Here is a 10,399-nt window from a genome sequence, read left to right as displayed (position 1 = left end):
GATCAAGCAAAGCTTTTTGAAACTTAAAATCACCAACTATACAAGGTATAGAAAATGAACCTGGATCCTTTAGCTTTGGAGGTAGCTTTCTTTGTAAGACTGCACTAACCTCTTCACTTAATGCAACCTGTTCATGCTCTTTGAATCTCCTCTTGTTAGTGCATAGATCCTTCAAAAATTTTGCATATTTTGGAATCTGAGCAATGGCATTGAGCAATGGGATGTTGATTTGCACTTTCTTGAATATTTCCATTATCTCATCCAAGCCTTGATCTTTCTTTGACTTTGATAACCTGCTGGGAAAGGGTGCAATAGGCCTAAAAGCATTAGATGAAATTGGAACTTGATTAGCATTAGATGATACCTTAGGGCCTGTGCTCTTTCCAAGAGAATTGAGGGGCTGTTTGGTGGAACCTGTGGGCTGCCCTTGTGGTGGCTGAATGATCTCCACGTTTTCTCCATCTTCTTGCTCTTCATTGGCATCTCCAACCTTATTATCAACTTGTTTACCACTTCTCAAGATGTGCACTGCTTTAACTTGCTCATGATGCCTTGGATTCACCTCCGTTTGGCTTGGAAAAGTTCCGGATGCTCTATTGCTCATGGAGGATGCAATCTGCCCAACTTGCACTTCTAGTTTGTTCACTGCATTTTGAAGATTCTGATTGGTTTGCATCTGTTGCCCCATGAACTTCTTGAACATGTCTTGCAATTCTCCCATTTGATCACCCCTTTGCTCTTGTACTTGTTGGGGAGCTTGCTGGAATTGCCTTTGTTGTATTTGAAATCCTGGGGGAGGTCCTTGAGATTGTTGCACATTTGAATTATTGCTCCACCTGAAATTAGGATGATTTCTCCACCCCGGATTGTATGTGTTTGAGTAAGGATCATTCTGAGGATTCCTTCCTTGAAGGGCATTTGCTTGCTCTAGCATGTGCTTTGCAAAAGATTGGTCTTGAACTTCCTCTTTGCTTCCTAGAGGGCCAGTGTTGTGTGGATTTCAGCTGCACCAAAATGGATTCAGCTGCATCCTCAACTTGTGATACTCGCAAGTGCACGAGCCGTTCGGTAGTATAGCGTATGTAAGTACGAGGTCGATCCCACGAGGATTGGTGATTGAATGATTCAATTCATTTTCCCTACACAAAACAGAAATGAAAAAGAAGGGAAATAAATAAAACAAGGAAGAAAGAAAATAACTAACTCAAGCAGATAAGTTCCCAAGTTCAATTAGATTAATGGATTGATTCTAGCTAAAGTATGATTAAGCCATGGTGTTTGGTCATAACCTTGTGTTCCTAATTCCCTAATTTGATCATTTGTTGTCTAACCTAAAATTAAGCATTAGGAACCCATTAAGCATAGAAGAACAATTTAAACAACCAAGCATGTATCTAATCCCTGTTGTCGAATGTCCATACATACTCTTCCTATTCATAGTTCAATTCGAATTAAAGCATGGTGTCTACTCTTAATTCAAACCAAGATAGCTAACATGCAAGCCTAAATGGTGATCAATCATTCAAACTAGCATATTAACTTATAAGCATAATGAATAAGAACAAAAATCATAATTGAAACTTGGAAACTAATCAAACTTGAAACTAAAGAAAAGAATTTACATAACAATGAAAATTAAGTAGAACTTGGAAAAACTTAAGGAGAATTTCAGCACAAAAGATTTCATTACAACAATTGAAAACTAGAAAGAGAAACTAAGAGAATTTGAGGGAGAGAAGGGAAGGGAGCTCTAGAGAAGTGTTTGAGAGCTCCCCCCTTTGGGGTGTTTTTACAAGCTTGGGAAACCTCACTATATATAGGCCTAAGGAAGCTGAAAATCTGAATTAAGTATGGCTAATGCATACAACACTTGTTTTATAAAATCTGAAATGGTTGATGCACTTCACTAATGCATACAACACTTCCATTATAAAATCTGAAATGGTTGATGCACTTCACTAATAAATCCCACCAGCAGCCCTAGCTCATCTTCATGTCACCATGACCAAGCTTCCAACCAGAAATAATAGCTCATCCTGAGGTCAGCATGACCAGCAACTTCAAGGGCTTACGAATTGGGCTTCCCTTAAGCAAATTAAGACTTTAAGCACTCAAACTTGAAGTTCAGAATGTCTTCTTTCCAGCCATATATCATTTGGGCCAATCCAAGGTCGGAGGAGGAAGTTAAGGCCAAAACAAATTTCTAACTCATTTTGCGCGCTGATAAAATCCATCCTGAGCATGGCTCTGTGTTTGCTAGGTAACAGACTCCATATTTATCCAATGGGGCTGAATTTTGGATATGTTATATTACACACCCATTGGAACAACTTTCATGAAGAATGTGGCCTCATCCGAGCTATGTAGGTCGCTGAAACAAAGCTTGCAATATGACCTACGAAACTGGGCTGGCAGGGGACTGTAGCCAAAATTGAGTTTGTCTTTAAGCTCTTCATCCATTCATCCAAATTAGGCCCTAACATGCTTGAATTGCATGAATTATGCTCTCTAAAGCCATCATTATTACCTAAAGCTCAATGAACTGAAAGATAAACACAAAAAGGATTAAAAGCACAAGTTTAACTCAAAAACATAACCAAATCATAAGCTAGAAGGGTACAAAATGATATACAATTATGAACCGATCAAATACCCCCAAACCTAGATTTTGCTAGTCCTCGAGCAAAACAACACAAAACAAAACAAGAAGTTAACTAGACCACTTTCGTAGGTAACTCGATTGCATTGAGCGAATGCAACAAGCCTTTAAACCTCTAGGCATCCCTAGTAGGAGGAGTTGTGTCTCCTGAGGGTTTAACAGATACGATACCCACAAACGTTTTACTGACTCTGTAAAACAAGGTAATTAGAAAACTTAAAAGATTGTTAGTCCTTAAGCAAAATAAAAAACAAAAACAAAAAAAAAAAATTACATTAACAAAAACAAAACAAAACAAAACAAAAAAATTTACAAAAATAAAAAGAACTCAAAACAATCTTTCCGAACATTTTCTGAAGAGAAATGACTCATGCACATGACTCAAAAGTTTTAACAATAAAAGCTCAATTTTAAACATTATTCACAAAGCGGCAAAGTTCAAAACATAATATGCTCAAAGTGTGGTAGTGTGATAGCCAAATGCAACAAATTCCCCAATCTTAGTTTTCACACAATTTCAAAAATCATACAAAGCACAAGTTCAACTTCAAATCTCACCAAAGTTGTCCTCTCACAAATGAATCACTCGGAAGAGGGCTATAATGCAACACTCAGTTATAAACATGAGATTAGAGTTAAACCATAAAGACTTAACTCGAAATAGAAAGATGAAGAACTTGCATTAATATGATCTCAAGAAGGATGCCAAACACTTAAAAGTAGAAAAATGAATGCAATTCAACCACATGACATTTAAGATCAATTTAGGTCTTTAACATAGGTTGTAATGGGGCTAAGGGTGTAAGGTGAGTAAGAAATGAAAGGTATGGATAAAACAAAGTCCAAGGAACTCAAAATATAAGAGCATAAAACAATTGTTTGCAAGACTTCGAATCATCACGATTAGATTTTTTCTTTTACACGATCAAAACTCCTTATACCTTCATTTACAATTATTCATACTCCTTTCCTTGAATTGAACAAACACCAATTTATTTAGAAGGCCCAAAAATGAAACCCAAAAATGAAATTTCATTCAACCACCACTTAATCACAATTTTTCTCTTTTCTTTTCTTTTCTTTCACCAATTGAGTGAATTTTTTTTTATTTTATGTAATATCCCTTCCCAAACTTAGCATGAAAAACACATCCGAATTAGAGCTCATGAATTCCTTAGAAAGGTAAATATTTGTTTTTCGGGCTAAGGCGAGGAAATATAATTGGTAAAATGAAAGAAAAGGTTTACATGTAGGCTCAAAATGGTAAACAATGGAAAATCATGCTTAAGCATGCATAAGGTTAGCTTGAAAGGCACAAACGATCCAAAGAAGGCCTTAATATCACTTCTTAAAATGTCATGAAGTCAAATTGCATAAGAATGAATGACTTTTAAGTGTTCAACCAAATCAATGAATAATGAGATCAAACAACAACTTTGATGACAAGAAAATAAGAGTATGTGTATAACACTCATGAAATGAAGCACAAGGCTCAAAAGCTCACATTATATGGTTATATAAGTCTAATTTATGCTTGATACAATTCTTTAGATCATGCAAATCCTTTAATTGGAAAATTATGAAACAAATGGCAAGTGCAAAGAAGGTTTCGAACATGTCATGCTAGAACGATGCCAAATTAATTAATTAATTAATTATTATTTTTTACAATAAAAATTTACAAGGAAAAAAATAAATAATAAATAAAATTCAATTTTTTATTTAAGTCATGCAACATTTATCACAATCCCATCAAATGTGTTCAGAAAGTGACTAAACAAAACAAGATTCAAAACAAGAAAGAAATTTAAATTTTTTTAAATTTTTTTTTTTAAGAAAAACCAAGTTTACTTGCTAAACTCCAATACCCCCAAACCTAGAAATGAGCATTGTCCTCAATGTTTAAAAATTAGCCACAAACAATGTCATAACAACAAATGAAAGGTATTAAAGCAAATAAATAAAAAATCACAAAATCACAAAAGAAAACAAAAACAAAATAATTATAAAATAAAAATTACAACACAAACAAACAAACAAACAAAAAAAATGAAACAGTAAACCCTAATCACACAATTCCGAAACCCAAAAAAATTTTGAAGCCCAAAGCCCACAATTTCGAAACACAAACCACGGTGAATTTAACCCACTTTGAAACCCAAACTAAAGTGAAACCCGACCCACAATTTGTTTTCATTTCCAGCTTTTTATTATTATTTAGTTTTGTAAAAACAAACTATCGAACCATGAATAGCAACACAAAGAGCGGGATTTTAACATGGGTCATGATGTCTCGGTTCAGTGTAAGGGACCAACAGACAGGGTGAGACACGTGTCGACACATAGAGGCGCCGCAGACTCCACAAGCAAAAATTACGGGCTCATGGAAAGGCGCGAAGACTTTACTGAACGCGTTCGTTCAGAAAAGACACGTCGTGATAAATGAGTTGGGTATGGTTGGAAGGCGAGAAGGTTGTGGGACTCAAGGAATGCTGGAGATTCAGAAAATGCTCAGATGCTGCAATGGCTAGGGTTTGTCAAAGACTAAGTCTATAAGAAAGGGTGAAAAAAAAAAACGCAAACTCAGAAACACACAAAAGAGAAAAGAAAGAAAGAAAGAAAAGAGAGTGAGAAATCAAATGGCCTCTAACTACCCATTTTCGTTGGATCTCAACCTAGCTCCACCGACTCAGACACGAGGCCAAGCAGCGGCACCAGTATGGATGCCCTACTTTGCTTCCGCACGGGGGCCTGTGACAGTAACTGACTCAATACTCCTGGACAACGATGTTGCCATTGGAGTGGGCAGAAATCTGGTGACTCCTAAAGATATACGTGTTCTGGGGACAAGGGATGACAACCGGGTCGTGAGCGATGCCCTGGCACTGAGCGTGCAGAGTACGGCAACAGTCGCAAGTTTGGGTCATCGCCTACTTGCGAAGTCCCATGAGGTAGAGGTGCTGAAAGGTCAGTTGGCGGCGGAGCGAAGTATGGTTGAGGAGTGTCAGACTGCTATAAAAAGCTTGAAAAGGGAGAGGTCAAGGATAGTGGAGGTGAATCGACACCAGCTAGAAGTATTGCGGGACGAGAATAGAAACCTATCAAAGATGGTAGAGTTGTACTCTCGCGACATGCGAAAACAGCTGGAAGACCTAGACAGACCGGGTAAACGCAAACAAGCAGATCGCGAGAGTAGTTACGCTCAAGCTAAGATTGCGATCTTTGGGAGCTCAAGTGATGAGCCCCAAGAAGCTGTGCGTGAAGCCCCGGAAGAGGACAGCCAGAGGGCCAAACTCAAAGCTCCAATGGTCGAGACACCAAGCACCGAGAAGAAATGATTTCCTACTGCATTATTGTTGTTTTTATTTTATTTTGTTGTTTTTGTATTTTCGTTATTTTGTTTTGAAAATAAAAGAGTAAGGTTGCAGAAAGAAAAAGAAAAAGAAAAAGAAAAAGAAAACACACTTCCCAACTAAAATAAAACAAAGACGACAAACGGAAAAGAAAACACATTTCCCTAACTAAAATAAGACAAAGATGATAGCCGAAAGGGAAAGGCAAAAACACAAAGCACTAGAAAATGAAAGTAACGGGCAAAAACATTAAACACCAGAAAACACGGAGGAAAAAAAAAAGAAAAGTAGAGTAAAGGTGCTCCCCCTTGAAGCGATTAGGTCGAGCATGCCCGGAAAATCCGAAATGGTGTTGGCTCTCTCTCATCAGCATATGTCTATTTAAACCACACCTCTGCAAGCGGATGATACCCAGCATTTCTTCCTGCAACTCAAGGAAAAACATCAAAAAATCCAGAAACAGAAAAAAAAATGGCATCCTCATGCACTCACCTTGATGATCTCAACCTTGAGCTCTCACTTGCACCACCGAATGCCCAGACAAGGGCTCCTCCAAACACTGTTTTTCCAAACTCTTCATATCATCACGGCACGGCCTCAAACTTTGCTGAGGCAATACCGAACTTTTCTGAGGCACTGCCGAACAGAGCAGTGCTGCTAGGAGGCATGATTAGCAGCAAGCTCACTCCGACAGATCATCTGCATGTGGCACAGAGGTCTGACAAGGCAGCGGTAGAGGAGTCCCACAATTTAACTGTGCTCCACGCGGTCTCCGCTACCAATTTGGGCATGCGCCTACTAGCGAGGACAAGGGAGTGTGCCGCGATGAGCGAGGAAATAGCTTCCTTGAAGGCTATGGTGGCGGACTTGCAGAAGCGGCTCTACTGTGCCAATCAGCACGTGGAAGCACTGCAAAGAAAAAATGAGGACCATGTGGAGCTGCTGCAGATTCTACAAGTGCGAGAAAATAGAGGCAAGCCATGATGATGAAGAAGATGAAGAATATTTCTTTTTTTTTGTTTTTTGTTTTTTTTTATTGTTTTTGTTTTTATTTTGTTTTTGTTGTTTTGTTGTTTTTTTTTTTTTTTTTTTTATGCAATGTTTGAAATAAAAAATGTGTTTTAACACTCAGAAATAAACTAACCAACCAAACCACGTAAATAAAAACATAAACTAACTTAACGAAACAAAAACAAAAACAAATCAAAAACAAAGACTCAACAGAAAAGAAAACAAAGAAAATAAAAATAAACTTAATTTAAAAACACACGAATATACAAGCAACTCACGGATGACCAGTTAAGGGCCTCAGAAAACACAGCCAGGGGATCCGGGAAGGTTGGAGGGGTCACAATGGTCCCGCTTAAAACCCAAACTTCTTAGACACCGAAGGTGTCGCCTATAGAACTCCTAGACACTGTATTGACGGAAGTGCTCACTGGAGTTACCATAAGTCAGCTCATATGAAAAATCTTTTTAAAATTTTTAAGATAAGAAACAAAAACAAATTAAGATAAAATGGAACAACAAACCATAAACGAAAATGAACTAAGTACTCTAAACAAATTCAAACAAACAACATAAATTGTTGTACTAAAAGAAACAAACCAATAAACCAAAGAAAAACACAAACAGCACTTTCTATCACCCGTTTATCACCATTTGGACAGATTCGTTTCTCTGTTTTTCAGCTTCGACCTGTGTTCAGTTTTTAGGCTATAACTTTCCAACCGTGAGTCCAAATTTTACGTTCTTTATATGGTTGGATTCAGCATAGAAAAACAAAGAACTCTCGTGGACCAAAAGGCAAAAACAACTACGAAAATAAACAGAATTCAAAGAAGAGAAAGGATTGAAATGCTCCCCCTTGAAGCGATTAGGTCGAATGTGATGCACTTGGAGGTCGCGACTTCTCCCATTGCTCCACACTTCCCATTCTTATGATTGAGGTTGCCATCTCTCTCCATTTTTATTAAGCTATCATAAATTGCTAAAACAAACACACAAACTTGAAATGGAATTAAAAGGATTAGGAAATAAAAACAAAAATGAAAAGGAAAATCAACACACATCCAATTCCATGCTTCAAAGCAACAAGCACCAATGGGTTGTGTAAGCTGGGACTTAAACCCAGTTCTCTTGCTTGTTGGGCAATTGTCCTTTTCTGTTGGACTACAAACACAACTTTTCCATTAACGTCATTAACTTTAAAACTTGAAATTGTCCAGAAAAACATGAAAATGAAAAATAAAAATAAAACAAGTAGGGAAAAGAAATAGAACCAAACTATGTTGCCAATCCCCGGCAACGGCGCCAAAAACTTGTTGTGTGGATTTCAGCTGCACCAAAATGGATTCAGCTGCATCCTCAACTTGTGATACTCGCAAGTGCACGAGCCGTTCGGTAGTATAGCGTATGTAAGTACGAGGTCGATCCCACGAGGATTGGTGATTGAATGATTCAATTCATTTTCCCTACACAAAACAGAAATGAAAAAGAAGGGAAATAAATAAAACAAGGAAGAAAGAAAATAACTAACTCAAGCAGATAAGTTCCCAAGTTCAATTAGATTAATGGATTGATTCTAGCTAAAGTATGATTAAGCCATGGTGTTTGGTCATAACCTTGTGTTCCTAATTCCCTAATTTGATCATTTGTTGTCTAACCTAAAATTAAGCATTAGGAACCCATTAAGCATAGAAGAACAATTTAAACAACCAAGCATGTATCTAATCCCTGTTGTCGAATGTCCATACATACTCTTCCTATTCATAGTTCAATTCGAATTAAAGCATGGTGTCTACTCTTAATTCAAACCAAGATAGCTAACATGCAAGCCTAAATGGTGATCAATCATTCAAACTAGCATATTAACTTATAAGCATAATGAATAAGAACAAAAATCATAATTGAAACTTGGAAACTAATCAAACTTGAAACTAAAGAAAAGAATTTACATAACAATGAAAATTAAGTAGAACTTGGAAAAACTTAAGGAGAATTTCAGCACAAAAGATTTCATTACAACAATTGAAAACTAGAAAGAGAAACTAAGAGAATTTGAGGGAGAGAAGGGAAGGGAGCTCTAGAGAAGTGTTTGAGAGCTCCCCCCTTTGGGGTGTTTTTACAAGCTTGGGAAACCTCACTATATATAGGCCTAAGGAAGCTGAAAATCTGAATTAAGTATGGCTAATGCATACAACACTTGTTTTATAAAATCTGAAATGGTTGATGCACTTCACTAATGCATACAACACTTCCATTATAAAATCTGAAATGGTTGATGCACTTCACTAATAAATCCCACCAGCAGCCCTAGCTCATCTTCATGTCACCATGACCAAGCTTCCAACCAGAAATAATAGCTCATCCTGAGGTCAGCATGACCAGCAACTTCAAGGGCTTACGAATTGGGCTTCCCTTAAGCAAATTAAGACTTTAAGCACTCAAACTTGAAGTTCAGAATGTCTTCTTTCCAGCCATATATCATTTGGGCCAATCCAAGGTCGGAGGAGGAAGTTAAGGCCAAAACAAATTTCTAACTCATTTTGCGCGCTGATAAAATCCATCCTGAGCATGGCTCTGTGTTTGCTAGGTAACAGACTCCATATTTATCCAATGGGGCTGAATTTTGGATATGTTATATTACACACCCATTGGAACAACTTTCATGAAGAATGTGGCCTCATCCGAGCTATGTAGGTCGCTGAAACAAAGCTTTCAATATGACCTACGAAACTGGGCTGGCAGGGGACTGTAGCCAAAATTGAGTTTGTCTTTAAGCTCTTCATCCATTCATCCAAATTAGGCCCTAACATGCTTGAATTGCATGAATTATGCTCTCTAAAGCCATCATTATTACCTAAAGCTCAATGAACTGAAAGATAAACACAAAAAGGATTAAAAGCACAAGTTTAACTCAAAAACATAACCAAATCATAAGCTAGAAGGGTACAAAATGATATACAATTATGAACCGATCAGCCAGTCACTGCCTGTTGAAGCAAAGAACACATAACATCAAGTTTTGCATTAATCTCATTATTAGTACTTACCTCAGAGACCACAGCTTTCATAGGAGCTCCTCTTCCTTTATTGTAGCTCCATTGTTGAGAGTTGGTACTCAAAGATTCAAAGAGAGTAAAAGCCTCATCTGCTGTTTTGTTCATCAGTCCTTCTCCACTTGTTGCATCTACCATCATCCTTTCGGAATCAAGCAAACCTTCATAGAAAGATTGCATTTGCATCCAACTCTCTATATTGTGGTGTGGGCAAGAACTCATCATCTCCTTGTACCTCTCCCAGCATTCATGAAAAGCTTCTCCTTCTCTTTGTGTGAAACCAAGAATTTCCTTTCTAATCTTGTTAGTCTTTTGAGCTGGAAAGA

The 10,399-nt window shown here is 37.5% G+C and overlaps 1 non-coding gene across 1 annotated transcript; it reads left to right on the top strand.

The window, feature by feature from the left end:
* The first annotated feature begins 10,269 nt into the window (after positions 1 to 10,269).
* On the top strand, positions 10,270 to 10,376 carry LOC148294239 (small nucleolar RNA R71). Its single transcript, XR_015836139.1, has one exon. It is a non-coding gene; the product is annotated as a small nucleolar RNA R71 (small nucleolar RNA).
* Positions 10,377 to 10,399: the final 23 nt, after the last annotated feature.

Source organism: Prunus avium, chromosome 5, assembly GCF_965620075.1.
Source record: "Prunus avium chromosome 5, drPruAviu1.hap1.1, whole genome shotgun sequence".
NCBI lineage: Eukaryota > Viridiplantae > Streptophyta > Magnoliopsida > Rosales > Rosaceae > Prunus > Prunus avium.
The sequence above is the reverse complement of the archived record's forward strand: the minus strand, read 5'-3'. Positions and strand labels throughout refer to the sequence as shown.